General features: G+C 36.1%; 1 protein-coding gene across 10 annotated transcripts in view; it reads right to left on the bottom strand.

Moving 5' to 3' along the window:
* The window catches only part of PEAK1 (pseudopodium enriched atypical kinase 1), a 259,266-nt gene that overhangs the window by 198,691 nt on the left and 41,261 nt on the right, over positions 1-19,314 (bottom strand). For 2 of the 10 annotated variants that reach the window (XM_011382136.2, XM_011382141.2), the window contains exon 2: positions 4,579-4,629. The exons of 7 other annotated variants lie outside the window; for them this stretch is intronic. The gene's annotated coding sequence lies outside the window, so the exon portion shown is untranslated. Of the gene's footprint in view, positions 1-4,578; positions 4,630-8,922; positions 9,085-9,214; positions 9,277-19,314 lie in introns of those variants that run through there. One more of the 10 variants, XM_023524374.1, reaches the window with a different exon arrangement.

Genomic DNA, 19,314 nt, shown 5'->3' with positions numbered 1-19,314 from the left:
GTCTTAACTAATCAGTGTTCTCCAAAAAACAGTTCATGCAATCCTTTCCCTTATCTACCTTTTACATACTTCCATTGGGCACCTCTCAAACTGGGTTATAACTCTGTCTCTTACAATCAGAGAACTGAACACCTCTTGGTAGAGCTAATATTCAGTCGGTACAGACCAGGACAGCTTCAAAGGCTGTACTGAAGTACTGAAATACTTCTGTAATGTAGTCTGGAAAAGTCATCACTCCAAACTCCACCAGCTCTACGGTGCCTGCTGATGGCCTCCTGCCCCCACCACCACCACCACTCAACAACAAAAACAGCAAAGCTTGATACAGTATAAAGGATAAAAGGGTGCTTCCAAACCCTGATCCAGTGCTATAGCCACCTTGATTGATTGGTACCTGTGTTGTAGTGACTAATAAATAATTTGAATATCATCCTTGCCTCCTTGTACTAAAAGCCTAAGACACTGCCTAGATTATAGAAGATCTTTAATGAACTGTTAATTCTGTCAAAATAATGAATTGATGCCAGCCCTATTCGATGACACAAAGCCAACGGTATGCTGTCAAAACTATGCAGACACTGATGAGATTATTAACAAAAACCCAGGTCCTTAAGTACAAAATATGAAGGTGGTCAAGTCTATCTATTTGCTGCGCTTGCCAACAGGCTCTGATAAAATAAATGTTTGATTTAATAATGTAGGCAAAAATCTTCAATGTGATACTTTATAGAACATATGATTCAAGTATTTTTTAATGTTATTTAATGAAATTTATAAAGAAAGTTCCTATAAAATAATAATCTCTATAAGAATACCATAAATACTCACTTCCGGTCAAGATAGTGGAGCAGATAAACACTGTGCTCATCTCCTCCCACAAACACATCAATATTACTACTACAGAACCACCATCATTGAGAATCACCTGAAATCTAGCTGAACGGAAGTACTATAACTAAGATTATATAGAAGAAGCCACACTGAGAGTGGTAGAGAAGAGGACCAAGCTGGTGTTATATCCACACATGGCAGTTAAAACTCAAGAGAAATAGCTCAGCTGTGATGATCCTTGCCCCTACTCCCGAGAAGCAGGAAGTACCAGCCCCATACCAGTCTCCCCAGCACAGGGTTCCAGTGCCAGGGAGAGAATTCCCCATAACTTCTGGCTATGAAAACCAGCAAGGATTATGACTGAGAGAGACAGAGGGCTGTTAGAATCCCAAGCATTCTTCTTAAAGGACCCACACACAGACTTACTCACTGATAGACTTACTCTGAGTTCTAGTGCTGGGGTAGCAACTCAAAAGGCGTCAGGGACATTTAGGAAGAAACCAAATTGTCTGGCTCTGAGGCAAGATCTGGAGGGACAGCTTTCTACCAGGCAGAAGCCACTGTTTCTTTGTTGAGACTTCCCCTCACCTGGCCTATACATACAAGTGGGTGCTATATCTGAGTCTCCATCAGCCTAGCTAACATCATCCACCCTGCTCTGGTGATTCTCTGAGACCTCTGCTCCCTCTAACTTGCAGGCCCACCCAAGCCACTTTCAATGTCTTTTCCATACAAATGGCCTTTCTTAGCTTGGGCTGCAGACTTTCCTAAAAACTCTCAAAGGTTCACAAACCCCGCAAAAAGAGCATCTGGCTTCGATGTGCCCTGTACCTCTTGCTAAATAGTCCAAGCCTGAGACTAGTAGCAGCCAGTCTCGGTTCAGAGATTAGCCTCTCCTAGGCACCTCCAAGCCCAGCACAAGTAACAACCATCTATAAGTCACTCTATAGCTCATACCAAGTGGTCCCAGGCAGGGGACAGGAAGCAGCTGATATTGGCCTGCACCAGAACCTTCCCAAGGAGCCCGAGAACGAACACACCTAGTAGCCAGATTCAGACAAGAGAGTACCACCTAATCACCTCCACAGATGACACACCCAAAGGGCAAGTCTCAACAGGCACCAGAGCCCCACTAAAGTGAATCCTGCTCTGTAGAGTCAGCCCCTGCACAACAGCTCCTCCACTGTAGTCATGACCAGTTCTCAGAACCAACCAGCCTGAGGGTTAATCCCTCCCATTGATATGCCAATAGCAATCAAGGTTCAACTACAACAGGAGGATACACACAACCCATACAAGGGACACTCCTGGAGCACCCAGCTCAGGTGAACAGGGAGATTGTGCCACTGGACCCCACAGAACACCTACTACATAAGGCCACCCTGTCAAGACTGGGAGATGTAGCAGATCTATCTATATGTAGAAACAAACACAAGGAGGCAGCCACAGTGAAGACACAAAGAAACATGTCTCTAATGAAAGAACAGGACAAAACTTGAGGAAAAGAACCAAATGAAATGAAGGCAAGCAATCTACCAGATACAGAGTTTAAACACTGGTTACAAGGATGCTCAATATACTTAGGAAGGAATAGATGAACTCAGTGAGAACTTATACCAAGAGATATAAACCATAAAAGAGAACTGGGCAGAAATGAAGAATACAATAATTAAAATGAAGAACACATTAGATGGAATCAACAGGAGATTAGATGAAGCAGAGGGTTGAATTGGCAATTTGGTAAATATGGTAGCAGAAAACATCAGATTAGAACAAGAAGGAGTAAAAAGAATCCAAGAAAATGAGTATAGTTTAAGGAGCCTCTTGGGCAACTTCAAGCATACCAACATTCACATCATGGGGGTATGAAAAGGAGGAGAGAGAGAACAAGGAATTGAAAACCTTTCAAGAAATAATGACAGAAAACTTCCCTAACCTAGCAAAGGAAATAGACATACAAGCCCAGGAAGCATGAGAGTACCAAACAAGATGAACCCAAAGAGGCCTATACCAAGACACATCATCATTAAAATGCCAAAGGTTAAAGACAAAGAGAGAATCTTAAAAGCAGCAAGAGAAAAGCAGTTACTTATCTACAAAGGAGCTCCCATAATACAGTCAACTTATTTCTCAACAGAAACTTTGCAGGCCAGAAGGGACTGCCATGAAATATTCAAAGTGATGAAAAGTAGGGACCTAAAACCAAGATTTCTCTACACAGCAAGGCCATTATTTAGATTCAAAGGAGAGCTAAAGGAGTTCATCACCATCAAACCAATATGAATATTACAAGAAATGTTAAAGGTACCTCTTTAAGAAGAAAAAATATCAAAAATATGAATAATAAAATGTAAAAATAAAATTAAAAATAACTACATATTATCAGTGATTACTTTAAATGTAAATGCATTAAATGCTCCAGTCAAAAGACACAAGACCCTTACATATGATGCCTACAAGGGACTCACTTCAGACTGAAAGACACAGAGACTGAAAGCAAAGGGACAGAAAAAGATGTTTCATGAAAATAGAAACAAAAAAGAAAAAGCTGAGATAGCAATACATATACAAGACAAAATAGACTTTAAAATGAAGGCTATAACAAGAGACAAAGAAGGACCCAGTAATCACACTTCTGAGTATTTATCTGAACAAATCCAAAACACTACTTCGAAAGAACATGTGAATCCATATGTTCATTGCAGCATTATTTACAATAGCCAAGATATGGAGGCAATCTGAGTGTCTAACAATAAATAAATGGATAAAGAAGAGGTAGTACATACGTACATTGCAATATTACTCAGTCATAAAAAAGAATTATACCTTGCTAGCTGCAACAACATGGATGGACTAAGATGATATTATGCTAAGTGAAATAAGTCAGACAAAAAAAAAAAACAAATACCATATGACTTCACTTACATGTGAAATTTAAAAAACAAATGAACAAACAAAATAGAAATAGACTCATAGATACAGAAACATTCTGATGGTTGAAGATGAGAGGGGGGTTTGGGGGGATGGGTGAAAAAGTTGAAGGGATTAAGAAATACAAATTAGTAGTTACAATATAGTTATAAAGATGAATAACACAGAACTTATTGTCAATAATATTGTAATAACTATGTATGGTGTCAGATGTATACTATATTTATCAGGGTGATTACTTCATCAGCTATATATATATATGTCTAATCATTATGTCATACACCTGAAACTAATATAATAATGTATGTCAAATGTAATTGAAAATTTTTTTTAATTGTCCAAAAAAAAAAAAAAGAGAATACCACAAACAGTGATCACAGTTAGAAAGGTATCATTAAGAACACAGTGATTAATTCAACTGAAGAGGAAAAGGCAAGAATAAAAAGAGTCTGTTAATTATGAATCACTGGTCTAATTATAGACTTTGCTAGGAGGTTTCAGATACTTTTAATTAGTTGGCATAATAATTATAAATAAAATATCATAAGAGAATGTACTGTGTATATAAAATTAGATATTTTTATCATCTTTATAATTTAATAATTAAGTATTCAATAAAACATAATTATTTTGAAAGTCATCAATAAAATATACATCACATTAAAATCAAGTTACTCAGAACACTACTCAGGTAGTGATAGATAGAATCTTTAATCCCTAAGAATGAAAGTATGTAGCTGAAAGGATAAATATGTAGCTTTAATTAGAATTTTGAACTTATAAATGGTTCTATAACATTTGTTTTAGGCTACTTACTTTCTAATAGAAAAATCACCTTTCAGTCATGTTGTAGGGAGTTTCAGAGAGCTATAAGATTAAAAAATTAAAAATAAGGATGGAAGCAAAGAATAACAGTAACATCTTTGAAAAGAGAAGCTTAATTATCTAATTTCAACACTGTCCCATGAAGCTAACATCAATCTTTAGCAAAACAATGCTGTGCTGCAAGCTAGGCTAATGAAAAATTCCAGAAGGTGACAAAATCTCAAGAAGCATCATGTATTTATTTAGAACAATCAAGAAAGAGCAGACTGATTTTTTTGTAGTTATTAAATTGGAAACGAGAAAAAGACCATAATAAATTTTAATTTTAAAATAAGCTTTTAAGGTCTAACTAATCTTAATCTGAAACAACCATGTAAATTATCTTGGCTATTAGCACTACCATGTAAATTTAAACAGAAAATGTATACAAACAGGTATGTAATAATAACAGTAGCTGCAATTTATTGAGCACCATTATAGTATAGCAGACAGATGCAAGGTTCTTTACAAAGATTGTTAACTTTCACAACCAGCTTACAAGGCAGATATATCATCCCTAACTTACTAATGATGAATCAATGCCAGAAATAATCTTTCCAAGGTCAGCTAGCAAGTGTCAGAGTAAAAACTGAAACTCTACAATTCCTGAGCTTTACTCCACTTCCTGACCAGGTGTCCTCAGTGGAATTAAAGTAAGTCAACTTAGCACTGTACTTCCATGGTCTATTAGCTATTCTAAAGGGATGAAAACTATGGTCTACTATCCCAATTGATGTGACCATCTGAATACCTACAGAAAACAATATAACTCAGTAACTATATTTCTGACCCTTATTTGGGAAATCAAGGATTTGCCAGTCAGCTTAAGGGCTGTTAGGAAATTTTATGTTCATTAAACGTGCTTGGATCTAAATGATAACAATAAAATTACTAAACACTTAGATGAAGAAGTAGTAGAATTCTGAGAAGAAAAAAACAAATAAGAGAATGTAAATAATTTGTATACCTTTAGAATCTTGCATAAAAAGGCTCTAAATGAGATACAGGTATTCATGACAAAGAACCAAGTTCCATGGTCAGTATAAACAAAAGAAAAAATATGAAATTCAATCAGGACAGATATAGTAGTATAAGTTAAAATAGATGTAATGATAAAAATAAATGAGAGTTTGTACTGAAAAATAACCTTTCCCCAACTCTTGTGAACCTATAACAAACTGAGAAGAAATTATAATATTGGTTTAAAACAGGCAGTCATTTTGAATATTTCTCTTCCAAAAAATGACCATAAATAAATTGATATGTAAAAAGTTAGTACACATCTTAAAAAGGCGCACAACAAATGTCTGATGGACAAGTAAATTGTTTGGCTAAACGAAGATGAAAAGTGAAAATGAGGAAGAAAAGGAAAGCTAAGAGGGTAGCGGGAAGAAGAAAAGAGGGAAGTAGATGGGGTAGAAGGGGTCAAATATGTGATGACAAAAAGAAATCTATGAGAGGGAAACATACATACATACACGCATATTTTTTTAAAAAAGAGTTGATGTTTCTCCAAGTTCCTTCTCATGTAAATAGTACCTGCTCTTGGGGTTCTTTCTAAAAGCAAACTACCTCAGAATATAACTTCTCTGGTAGAAATCTCTTCATATTGTGCCCCAAGAAATAACACCTCTCTCCTAAGAAAAGGCTTTACATCCAATGACATTTCCCTTATCCTGAACAGTCTCTTTCTGGAATTACTTCCAGGAACATTTCTGAGGACAACTTTTCTGTTTCTATTGGTTTTCTGAATTGAGTATTAATGCCTAATCAGTATGATTAAAAAAATTTTAGAATTTTTTGTTACACAGGATCCTTACTGCAATTATAATTTTTTGAAAAACACAGGCATCCTTCACAAAGATGGAGCTATTTGAAAAAAAAATTTTTCAAAAGACTTTGCTACATGAGTTATTTTCTACATTTTTATTTTAAAGAAACCATATCTTTAACAAAACCTGTATTATTCACAACTCTCACCTTGTTTACGAGTACCTGGAATAACCTCTCACATCTTACCTACTCTATCACTTGCTGACTCAAAAATCACCTTAGAGCCCAACTCCTTACTTGACCTAACAAAATCTGCTGAGCTTGCATACAGAAAGGCTGTACATAGTGTATTTTTTCCAGAACGATGTCTATGGTTATACAAGTTGAGACCAAAGGTGACTTCCTCTTCCCCTTATACCATATAACTAACCTATAATTTCACATGTTACTATTCTACATGAGTTTAAAAGGAAAAACTCGCCTGCTAGTCATATTTCCTAAAATTCTCAGCATCTAAGGACTGCACTGATACTACATAGTAACACTAAACATACCGCATAAAAACTAAATAATTTGTAGCTCCTGTTTCACTTGTGAAAAGGTCAGCCACATATCAGTTTTATGGAGCACCTCATTTCTTTAGCAAACTATTAAAAGATGATCTCCCTTTCTTTGACATATGTGGACAGTGTAACTCATAAGCAAGTCTAAATGAAATGGTCCACAGAAATTCTTGCTTCTAGTGTGTGGAATTCAACAGTCCGGCTACCAGGGATCTTACTATAGCAGGCTATTATTTACACTTACAAATCAAGTTTAAATAGAGTTATAGTACACAGGGCTTAATTATAGTTTGTTATTTGTTGCATTTTAAAGTCATTGGAAAATAAAATCTTTCCTTCACTGACATTCTAAATGCACTTTTAACTCCGTTGTGCATTCTAAGTTTATAACAATAACATTTTACATCTTAATGATTTTGGTATGGCACACTTATTTGTTGAAATAAAAAAATCCTTTTAAAAATCACATTGCTAGTTCTCCTTGGTCCAAGAAAATACACATGTAAAAAATTCATCTAGTCAGGATACATTTGAAATGCTATTAAATGATCTTGAGGACCAAATCTGGGTCAAACTACAAAAAGATCTTCAATCTCTGCTACCTGAGAATTCTGTTGCTTCATTCATGTACCTAATTCACACGTCCTTAGTCAAGCAGAGACATGTTAGCTGAGATGGAAGGTGTAAAAGTCCAATGATTTTATCCCCTGTCTCATCTTTCCTTAATCTTCAAGAAAACCACTGTAGTTCAACTGAGATTGTCTTTAACTGATTTATCTTTAAAGAAATATAACTGCTTAAATGAACCTTGCCAAAAAGCACTGCAGCCCCTCTAGTGGGTTCCAAGTTACACTGACGATGACTTAACTGTATTCAGTAAGGTAACAAGAAAGAAGACAAAGGCCACCTACAGTAGTGCTGAGAATTTGAAGTAATGCAAAAATGTTCTCCAAAGAAAGAAAAGGAATTGAGTACTATTTATTTCAAATGGAACCTCAAAGATTTTGTGGTGTCCACAGTAAGACCTTCCCAAAGAAACAAAATTATTTAGTAATCATTCTGAGAATTTCCTGAATTAGCATTGTCCATAGAGCTAAAAATCATAACAGAATGTGAGTCACTCCTGAAGAGTGAGTTGAAGAATAAAATGTAAAAGACTTCAAGTGTTAAGAAACATCCCAAGTTGTATATAACTTAACAAAAATAACACTTATCAAACATCCTTATACATATAATTCTGTACCCTCTGAGAAGGATGGCATATGCTAACTAGACATACTAGGCTATGGTTCCCTATATCAAACATGCAGACCCACGCTATTCCTGTAAATATTCTAGAAGTGCATATCTAGAGTGGTTCAATGCCAACACTAAGTCCCACCCTAACTTTATACTACACCAACAAGGACCCATGAGAGAGTTGGTTAGTTCTAGAACCTTAAGAGATTTAATCAACTTTGGGAAAGTGGCTAGAAATGCACTTGCCTAGGAGATACCAGAACAAATGCTGGTCACTACAATGGGACCTGTTTTAACCCATCACATACAGATCTACAAATTCATTCTACCTTATCCAAAATGCTATTTTTCAGTCCTTAATCAGAATAACCACCATTCCAGTTCCTTCTAGTACTAAAAATACCTTATTTTTTTTTCCTAGACAATTAGTGAATTTCCACACTATGTTTCCTTGCCTTATAAATGAATAAACTCGGCTTTGTTTAATTTTGTTTAGTTTTGCTTTTTTAGCCCCAGTGGCCTGTTTTATTCTTTGATATACTGACTTTTCAAGAATACTCTCTTCCTCTTTCCTCCACCTAAAGCAAATCCTTTTAAAGATCAGAACTGGCCTAGGAGCTGATGCTGGTTGGTCAACAACATAGGCTGCCCTAGGAATCAGTAATACAGGCTGAAGGAGGTTACAGTTCTGAATGATGGTTGTGTCATGCCCGTGTTGTACCTGAAAATCTGCCAGACAGAATTACCACTTCAGCAAAACAGCAATCCTCTGAGTATTGAATGGTGGTGCTTAAAAGTAAGATGTTGGGAGGTAGGAAATAACTGATTTTTAAAGACAAATTTATTTTTTATCCTCTTCCTGCTTATCATATACGTAATCCAACTGTCAAGAGATAAGAGAAAATCAATTATTAAGTAACAATTATTTGTCTCTCAAAGACAGCCATCTCCCTACTATTACAAATGGCAGATAGATTGGTGTGTTGCTGGAAATCCTGGACTACTACACTCACCAACCAAAAACTACCACTTTCAATCACACAATCTTCTATGACGGACTTATTCCTTAGGTGAAGGGTATCTGAAAAATTAAAAAAAAAAAATTATTTAGACAATAAAAATTAATAATATGAGTTGTCTTATTAGGTCAGACTCAATACCCCAGCACATCTCAAGCTTTCCTCTCCCTATTCAGAGAATATTCCAGAGGTTCTTTGGTACCCAAACAGAGAGCAAAATAGTACTGCAGATTTTTATAGTAAGGGAATAACATGAGGAAAATCGTATTTCAAGAAGGTTAATAACACGACAAGATAATTGAAGACTACAATTGGGAGATAATGGAAGAAAACTGACCAATTCAACAGGAGATGATAACTGGTCCATACAAAATAAGACAATGGCTGTTGCAATAAAGAAGAGTTCCAAATAGGAAATGAAGAAGTCAAACTGTCACTATTTACAGATGACATGATTCTCTATATAGAAAATCCTAGACTCCACAAGAATACTACTAGAAACAATAAGCAAATACAGTAAAGTTTCTAGATACAAAACCAATGTTAAAAAATCCATAACGTTCCTATACGCTAATAATAAAGTGTCAGAAAAAGAAGTGGAAAAAATAATTCCTTTTGCAATTGAAACAAAAAAAAAACACCTAGGAATAAATTTAACGAAACATGTGAAGGACCTACATAATGAAAACTACAAGGCTCTATTAAAAGAAATTAAAGAAAATACGAAGTAATGGAAAGGTATTCTGTGTTCTCGGATTGGAAAAATCAACACAGTTAAAATGACCATGTTACCTAAAGCATTATACAGATTTAATGCAGTCCTCATCAAAATCCAATTGGCTTTTTTTAAAGAAATAGAACAAAAAATCATCAGATTTGTATGGAAGCACAAAAGACTCTGAATTGCCAAAGCCATCCTGAGAAAAAAGAATGAGGCTGGAGGCATCACTCTGCCTGACTTCAAATTATACTACAACGCAACAGTAATCAAAATGGCATGGTATTGGCAGAAAAACAGACTCACGGATCAGTGGAACAGAATCGAATCAGAAATAAACCCATATTTATATGGACAAATAATTTTCAACAAAAAAGCCAAAAACATACAGTGGAGAAAGGAAAGCCTCTTCAATGAATGGTGCTGGGAAAACTGGAAAGCCACCTGCAAAAGAATGAAACTAGACTGTTGTCTATCACCACACACCAAAATTAACTCAAAAATGGATCAAAGACATGAATAGAAGACCTGAAACAACAAAATTCATAGAAAAAAACATAGGAACTAAGTTCAAGGACCTTGGACTTAAAGAGGATTTTATGAGTTTGACCACATAGGCAAGGGAAGTAAAAGCTAAAGTAAATTAATGGGACTATATCAAACTAAAAAGCTTCTGCTCAGCAAAGGAAATCGTCAACAAGGTAAAGAGACAACTATCCAAATGGGAAAATATATTTGCAAGCGACAACTCTGATAAGAGACTAATATCCAAAATAGACAAAGAACTTATACGACTCAATAACAACAAAAAGACAAACAATCCAATCAAAAAATGGGCAGAGGATCTGAACAGACACTTCTCCCTAAAGGACATACAAATGGCCAACAAATATTTGAAAAGATGCTCAACACCGCTAGCTATTTGGGAAATGCAAATCAAAACCACAATGAGATTCCATCTCACACCTGTTAGAATAGCTATAATCAACAGGACAAGTCATAACAAATGTTGGAGGATGCAGAGAAAAAGGAACCCTCATACACTGCTGGTGGGACTGCAAATTGGTACAGCCACTGTGGAAAACAGTATGGAGGGTCCTCAAAAAACTAAGAATGGATCGACCATATGATCCAGCAATCCCACTACTGGGTATTTACCCTAAAGACTTAAAAACTCATATCCAAAAATATATTTGCACACCGATGTTCATAGCAGCATTATTCACAGTAGCCAGGACATGGAAGCAACCGAAGGATCCTATGGTAGATGACTGGCTAAAGCTGTGGTACATATATACAATGGACTATTATTACTCAGCCATAAGAAGAGATGAAATACTACCATTTGCAACGACATGGATGGACCTTGAGATAATCATGCTAAGTGAAACAAGCCAGACAGAAAAAGTTGAAAATCACATGATATCACTTATATGTGGGATATAAACCTAAAAGTAACAAATAAACAAGACAAACAAAGAGAGATTCATGGTCATGAATTTCTTCTGAGCTGTGAGACTAAAACTAGTGGTTACCAGAGGGTAGGGGGTAGAGGAGGAGGGGGTAGATAGATGGTTAAAGAAGGTCAAATATAGGGGGATAGGAGAAGGGTGAAGTGGGTAAAGGGGGTCAAAGATATGGTAGCTGAAGGAAACTGGACTTTGGGTTGTAAACACACAATAGAATATACAGATGTAAAATTATAATGTACACCTGAAAAATATATAATTGTATTAACCAATATTATCCCAATAAACTTAATAAAGAAAAAAAAAAGAGTTGAACCTGACATTACCAACAAACTCCACCTTTTCTATTACAAATTCAGTTTATTCTGGTAACAAGGTGAATGCAAGTAATTACTTTCTTAATTTGCCTGATAGAAGAAAGGGGGCCTTAAGAGTTCTCTCAGGAGATTCTAAGGTCTCCATTTTCCACGGTACAAAATGTTTGAAATTTAAACACCAGGAAATCATCTTTTTCAATTACAACACTGTACTTTCACAGCATTTTCTGCCAAAACATCCTAGAAGGAGTAATTCCAGAAATACTGATTTAGCCATTATTGCTGCTTTGATGGCAATCAGCTTGCCTGCCTGCCCTCTCCATGTGCACCCATCTCCACAGACACCCCCACCTTGAAACACAGGGCCAGGGGAAAAAAGAAGGGTCCAAGAACCTAATTTTTTCTGAGCTGTGAGACTAAAACAGATGAGATGCTTTGCCTAAATTAGTAATGAAACCAGAATTAAAGTCAAGAGTTTTAAACTCTACCTTCACATTTTCTCTGCTGTTGGATATAATTTGGAAAAAAAAAAATTTTCCCTAATTTTAAAAATCACAGAAGTTTCACACTAGAGTCCACTTTCCTTTAAAAAAAAGAAAAAATATATATATATATATATATATTAGTGGGGCAAGAGTGGTTAACAGACACAGTTTATAAATCAAAGAGAATATGAACACAAGCTTCCTTCAGGGACTCCCTGCCATTGTCAGGACAAAGTTCTGACTCTACAGCCTGGTATATAAGGCCCTTGATATTTTAAATCCAACAATCCTTAACAACTTCATGCTTCATCTCACCATTTTCCACCTCTTCATTCTTCAACCATTAGTCCTATCTACAGATCCCCAGTGTTTAACGTCCTCTTTCACGGACCCATGCCTTATCTCATTCCATTTTTCTTCATAAAACATTCTTTTCCCTTGCCTGCATGGCAATGTTAAGCTCATGTTCTTTTCTGAGAAATAATCTCTTGATGTTCTTGCTCTTGGATCCTGAAACACATTCCTCCCTAACCCATACCAAGTCTGAATTAGGCTCCCTTCTTCATGCACATCTCTATCAAAAAATATAGAGTATTGTTAATTCCCAAACTAGTGAATGCCTGCCACATTATAGGTACTAAAGTGATCATTAATTCCCAGTTTTGTGTTCTCTCCACAGGACAGTATTCAATTTACTCCATCAAGATATACAGCTAGTTTTTTTTCCTTCTCCTATTTTGATTTGTTATCTAAGAATGTTCAGTATTTTTCCTATTAACCTGACAGTTTTCAGCACATTTAGAATGTGGCCACTAGCTTTTTTAAAGAGATTAAATATACATGAGAATTTTTCCATATAGGGCTCAATGGACCAAAATGACAAAAAAAAAAAAAAACATGAATATTTATAATGCTGTTAAAAAAAAAAAGAACTTCACTTAAAATGTTCACTATATCTACTTGGAAAATGTAATCATATACCAGAGCTTCCGAATGGTAAAAAATTAAAATATGAAATCGATTTATAGTATCATTTTAAATAAAGAATGATATCCACACTGTAACTGGAAATACCTGCCTTGAGAAGAAACAACAGAGTTAAAACTTACAACATCCAATTCTGTTCCCTTGATCTTTTTAGGTAGGATAACTATTAAAGGATACATCAAAATCTAATAACCACATTTTTCAGAATTCAAAGCTTTTCCTACTAAAGGATTCAGACTGGGGGCTGCATGACATCCTGATACTATTAGTTTAAAAAATAAAACAAAAAGGAAGCTTCAAACAAAACATTATTCAAGACTACACTCAGGCAGAGTCTCAAACTGGTGACAAACCCCATATGCAATTGTTTTTATAATACTAGGTTGAGGAATTTTACCAAATCAATTGTTCTAATAAAAGTCAAAGGAAACTAAAATCTTTTCAGACTCAAAATGCAAAATGTCTATACCCAGGACCACTCCAATTACTATTAGTCAGCATTAAGTATGGTATGGTCAGAATGAGGTTGAGTAATGACAGAAGTCTATTTGTGTACCATTATTTCTGCATTTTTAAGTGGAAAAAATGGCTATATGTGCCTAAAACAAATGCACTTTAAAGATCTGTCAAAAGAAACAGTTATATTTTCAATGATGCTGTTATACTGTAAAGCCATCTTAAAATTTTCAGGTTTAAAATTCAAGAGCCAAACCTGATTAAGATATTGTATACTTAGATCTTTAATAAATATTTGGTGAATAAACAGTTACATAGGTGCCCAGGTTATTAACTTTGGTGCAATTATTTTTGTGTGTAACAATTTTTAGTCTCCTTAGGTAAGGATGTAGATCTAGAAAAGGAGTCTTTTGTAACCAATCCCAACACAACCCAAGGCCACTGTCATATCTAGGGACAGGAGGTGGTGATGCTGCCCCAGTCTGCTGAGGGGATGGAAAAAAAATTACATTGTATGAAAACAATTCCCAAAAACCTTGAGGCCTAAAAGGTACATTTATAAAAAGAGGGAGGGGCAGTCATATCATGTTATCCTGGTGATAGGAGAGGCATTCAGATGCTATCTGAGCCTTTGGTCTTCTAACACCAACTGCCTGCTAGAGTCAATGGCCAGCAAATAGTTAACAGCATTTAGAATTTCCAAAGGACTAGGCTTAGAGCAGTATAGTATATGAATAAGGGTGAGCCTGGGTTTTAGAATGAGTCACAAAGATCTAATTTGAATCATGACTCTGTCACCTATTTCATATGTGATGCAAGTTATTTAACCTCCCTGAGTCTGTTTCCTCATGAGGATAGTGATGGTACTACTTTCACAGGATTAGTATGAGGATTAAAAGAGCTACAGGAAGGTTTGACCACTGGAATGTAAAATTAACTAATTAATTGCAGCTAAACATATATAGAACCATAGGCTAAGCATATATTCCTCAAGAAACCTATGAGATAGGTCCTATTATTATAACTTGCCCAAGGTCACAAAATGAGAAAGTGGCACAAACACATGTGGAACCAGGGACTGCAGCTCTAGCATCAATGCTCTAACCTACATTATACTGCAGTTATTATAAGAATGGGCATCCTAGATATTCCTTAAAATGGCTCTATTAAAACAAAGTATTTGAAGTCCTTATTCATTAACATTTGAATTTTAATAGAGTTCTAGTTTGGAAACAATCCTGCTATGTTGTTAAAATGCTGCTGGTAGCACAAAGCTAATAATGCTATGGTTATAAACACATTATCTGTTTAGGTCACTTAACTTCGAAGAAAACTTAATTTCCAAAACTGTAGAACATTTAGACTGGCACAAGTAGCCATACCAACATGTAATGAATGGGTGTGACTGTTTGAATACAACTTAATTTACGAAGGCCTAGTTTGAGAATGGTAGAGGGTCCAGTAAAGGCACATTTTTGATGAAAAAAAAAAAAGAATAGAAGAAGCTACAGAACAAATATCCCTCTCTCCAAGAAAACAGCTCAGAAAGGGTTTTGGTGGCATCACAAAAGCAGAGACTCAAAGCTAGAAGGGTCGAGTCCTCAATCTAACTTCCTTACTTTATAGAGTGGGAACCAAAGTCGAGAGAGGTATGACTTTCTCCATGTTCTCCAGCTAGTCATCATGTCGGACCATTTGCAGGAGGTCCTTTCCACTACACCAGTTGTCCCCAACCTTTTTGGCACCAGGGACCAGTGCTCTTATGAGAATCAAATGCCTGATGATCTGAGGTGGAGCATAGGAGGTGATGCTAGCACTGGGGAGAGGCTGCAAATACAGATGAAGCTTCACTAGATCACTGGCTGCTCACCTCCTGCTATGCGACCAGTTCCTAACAGGCCACCAGAACTGATCCGCAGCCCAAGATTGGAGATTCCTGCACTACACCACTCTGTCTAGATTCCTATTGAACTGCAAACTCAGTGCCTCTTTAATGTCTACTGAAAATGATGTATAGGCAGTGACATCAGCATCACTGCAAAATGAGAAGATCCCTTGGTTTCTCTTCTTACAGTTACAAATCAGACCACTATAATTCAAAAAAAGATTCCCCGCTCAACATACAAACAGTTCTGAGACATCCACACATGGAGACACATGAAGATGGGAATATAAGAATGAGCAGGGGAAGGAGGGGGACAGAGACAGGGGCTACAGATGCAGTCCAATGCCCAAAATGGCTCCAGCTGAAGCAATAACAGTAAAGGAGTCAGGTTGCAGCCCTCACAGAGCAGCCCAGAGGGACAGAAGTAACATTCCAGCTTCAGTAGCCAGTACGTATTGCAGCTAAACCTGGTGACAGGAGCAGAGATGTGGTGCAGCAGTGTGGCAGCCTTCGACTGGCAGCTGTCATTGCTAAAGAAAAGACAAAGCCACAGACTTGCAAATGTGTCTCCCCTCACCCTCCTGGACCCCGCCCAGCACCAGCTGACACAGTAGCAGTGGAGATGTCATGTTGAAGCCCACGCTCAGTTGGCCAGAGGACAGGAGGGGCAGAAGCAACATTCCTGCCTGAGTGACTAGCACGAATTACAGCTAAACCCAGGAAGAGGCAGTGCAACAGTGTGGCAGCAGCAAACTAGAAGCCATCATTACTAGCAAGAAGGCAAAGCCACCGACTCCCAAACCTACCTCCACAGGCCTAACCCCACCACCACCCATCGTAGCAAAACCCCGTAGAGGCAGTAGAAACATGTCAGATAGCACAATGCAGCTGGCAACCCAGTTAGAGAGGGGACACCCACCTCCTCAGAGAATGCAGGGCATTTTCCACTACCAAGGCAACACAGCCCACTGAGATCCCAAAAGTCACAGTGCAGGTAAGAAGAAAAAAAAAGTGCTACAGCACCATCTACTGGAAAACAAAAGAAAGACCTCCATTTATCAACCTACTGAATTGTTAAAAGCTAAACAGTACTTGAAAAAAAGAACTCACTACCCTCAAATGTCCAGGCAGAGAAACAATCCATTAAATACCATGAGTAAAACAGGTAACAAAGAAAGAAAATGAAAAGTCTCTAGGAACCAAACTCAAAGACATGGAAGACTACAATTTTAAATAACAGAGAATTCAAGATTGCAGTTTTGAAAAAACTTAATAAAACAAGAAAACTCAGAAAGGCAGTTCAATAAGCTCAGGAATAAAATCAATGAACAAAAGGAGTACATTACCAAAGAGATACTATAAAAAAGAACTAAAGAGAAATTCTGGAGCTGAAGAACTCAATAAAAAAAGGTGAAGAATTAATTAGAGAACATGGAAAAGAGGGCAGACCAGGTGGAAGAGAGAATTAGTGAGCTCAAATATAATAATCTAGAAATAACTGGGTGGGAAAAAAGAGAAATTAGAGGTTTAAAAACAATGAAAGAACTCTATGAGAACTATCTGCTGCCATTAGCAAGAGCAATATAAACATAATGGGTATACTAGAAGGAGAAGAAAGGGAACAGAGAGCGTATTTGAAGAAATAATTGATAAGAACTTCCCAAAACTATGATAAGAAAAGGACCCTCAAATTCAAGAGGCTAACAGAGTATCTAATTAATTCAATAAAAAAATGACCTCCAAGACACATTATATTAAAATTGTGAAAAATTAATAACAAAGAAAGAAACTCAAGGCAGCAAGGGAAAAGAAGATTGTAGCCTATAAAAGAAACCCCACTGGATTATAACCCAGATTTTTTAGCAGGGACTTTATAAGCTAGGAGAGAGTAAAATGAAATATTCATATTATTGAAAGGGAGAAATCACTAGCCAAAAATAATATATCTATAAAAGTTATCTTATGAAGAGAAAATAAAGGATTTTCCAAACATACGAAAGTTAAAGGAATTCACCACCGAAACACCTGCATTACAAGAAATGTTTAAAGTACTACTATTTCAAACAAAAAGACAAAAATATAGAAAACTTTGAGTAAGATGACAGAAACTACAACTCTATTTCAGAACAGACTATTAAACTCTAAATCATTTAACATAAAGGTTAAAGAGAGGATAAGCACTTTTTAAAAAAAGATTTATTTCTACAATTTGGAAATGAACATACAGTATAAAAACGGATAATCTGTGACAACAAAAACATAAAAAGGAAAAGGGAAAGAATTGAACTTGAACAGGTGAGTGAAGATAACATACAATCTGAAGGAAAGAGAGTACTATATATATATATGAAATCTTTTTTTACATAAACCTAATGGTAACCGCAAAACTAAAATGCAGATTTGAGAGATATAATATTAACAAAAGATGCAATGGAGGGGAAAAAATCATAAAATACCACCAAACTAAAACAGCAGAACAGAAACACAAGAGAAAGGAAACAATGGTGATACAGAGCAATCAGAATGCGAAAGATTAAATGGCTGTAGTACGTCCTCGTATGTCATTAACCACCCTAAATGTAAATGGACTGAACTGACCAATCCAATGAAAAGGTACAGAGTAACAATATGAATTAAAAAAACAAAACCCATCTCAGCTTACCAAAAAAAAAAAAAGATAGGTTTAAAGTGAAGGGGTAGAAGATAAGACTCCAAGAAAGATATCCAGAGAAAAGCAGGTATAGCCACATTCATATCAGACAAAACAGACTTCAAGACAAAAAAAAAAAGGCAATAAGAGACAAAGATAGACATTGTATAATGATAAAGGGGACAATTCATCAGGAAGACATAACACTTATTAATATGCACCCAACCTGGAAGCACCAAATATATAAAGCAATTACTAACAGACCTAAAGGGAGAAAATGACAAAAATACAGTTATAGTAAGGGACCTGAATATCCCTTCGACAACAATGGACAGATCATCCAAACAGAAGTCAATAAGGAAATAAGAGACATATGAAGAACAAATGGACATGATCAACATATAGAGAGAGTTTTCCATTTCTAAACAATAGAGTATGCATTTTCTCAACTGCACACAGAACATTCTCAAGACTAGACCATAAGCTGGCATATGAAACTAGTCTCAGTAGATTTAAGAAGACTGAAATCACACCAAGTATATTTTCTGACAATGTTTTCAAACTGGAAATTAACTATAAAAAGAAAACTGGAAAGAACAAGTGCTGGTGAGGATGTGGAGAAAAGGAAACTCTCATAGTCTGTTGGTGAGATTACAAATTGGTACAGCTGCTAAGGAAAACAGTCTGGAGGTTTCTTAATAAATTAAAAATGGATATATCTTTTGACCCAGCAACAATTGCACTTCTGGGTATTTATCCAAAGAAAACCGAAACAATAATTCATAAAGACCTATGTAACCCTATGTTCATGGCAGCATAATTTACAGTAGCCAAGATATGGAAGAAACCTAAATGCCCATCAACAGATGATTAGATAAAGAATTTATGGTTCATATATACAATGGAATATAACTCAACCACTAAAGAAAATGAAATCCTACCATTCGCAATGACATGGATAGACCTAGAGGTTATTATGCTGAGTGAAATAAGTCAGGCATAGAAAGATAAATACTATATGATTTCACTTATAAGAGGAAGCTAAGGAACAAAAAGAACAAACTAATCAAAAACAGACTCATAAATATAGAAGACATTCTGGTGACAGCCAGAGTGGCGGGGGGGGG

This window comes from Pteropus vampyrus, unplaced genomic scaffold (assembly GCF_000151845.1).
Source record: "Pteropus vampyrus isolate Shadow unplaced genomic scaffold, Pvam_2.0 Scaffold462, whole genome shotgun sequence".
In the NCBI taxonomy this organism is placed as follows: domain Eukaryota; kingdom Metazoa; phylum Chordata; class Mammalia; order Chiroptera; family Pteropodidae; genus Pteropus; species Pteropus vampyrus.
The sequence above is the reverse complement of the archived record's forward strand: the minus strand, read 5'-3'. Positions and strand labels throughout refer to the sequence as shown.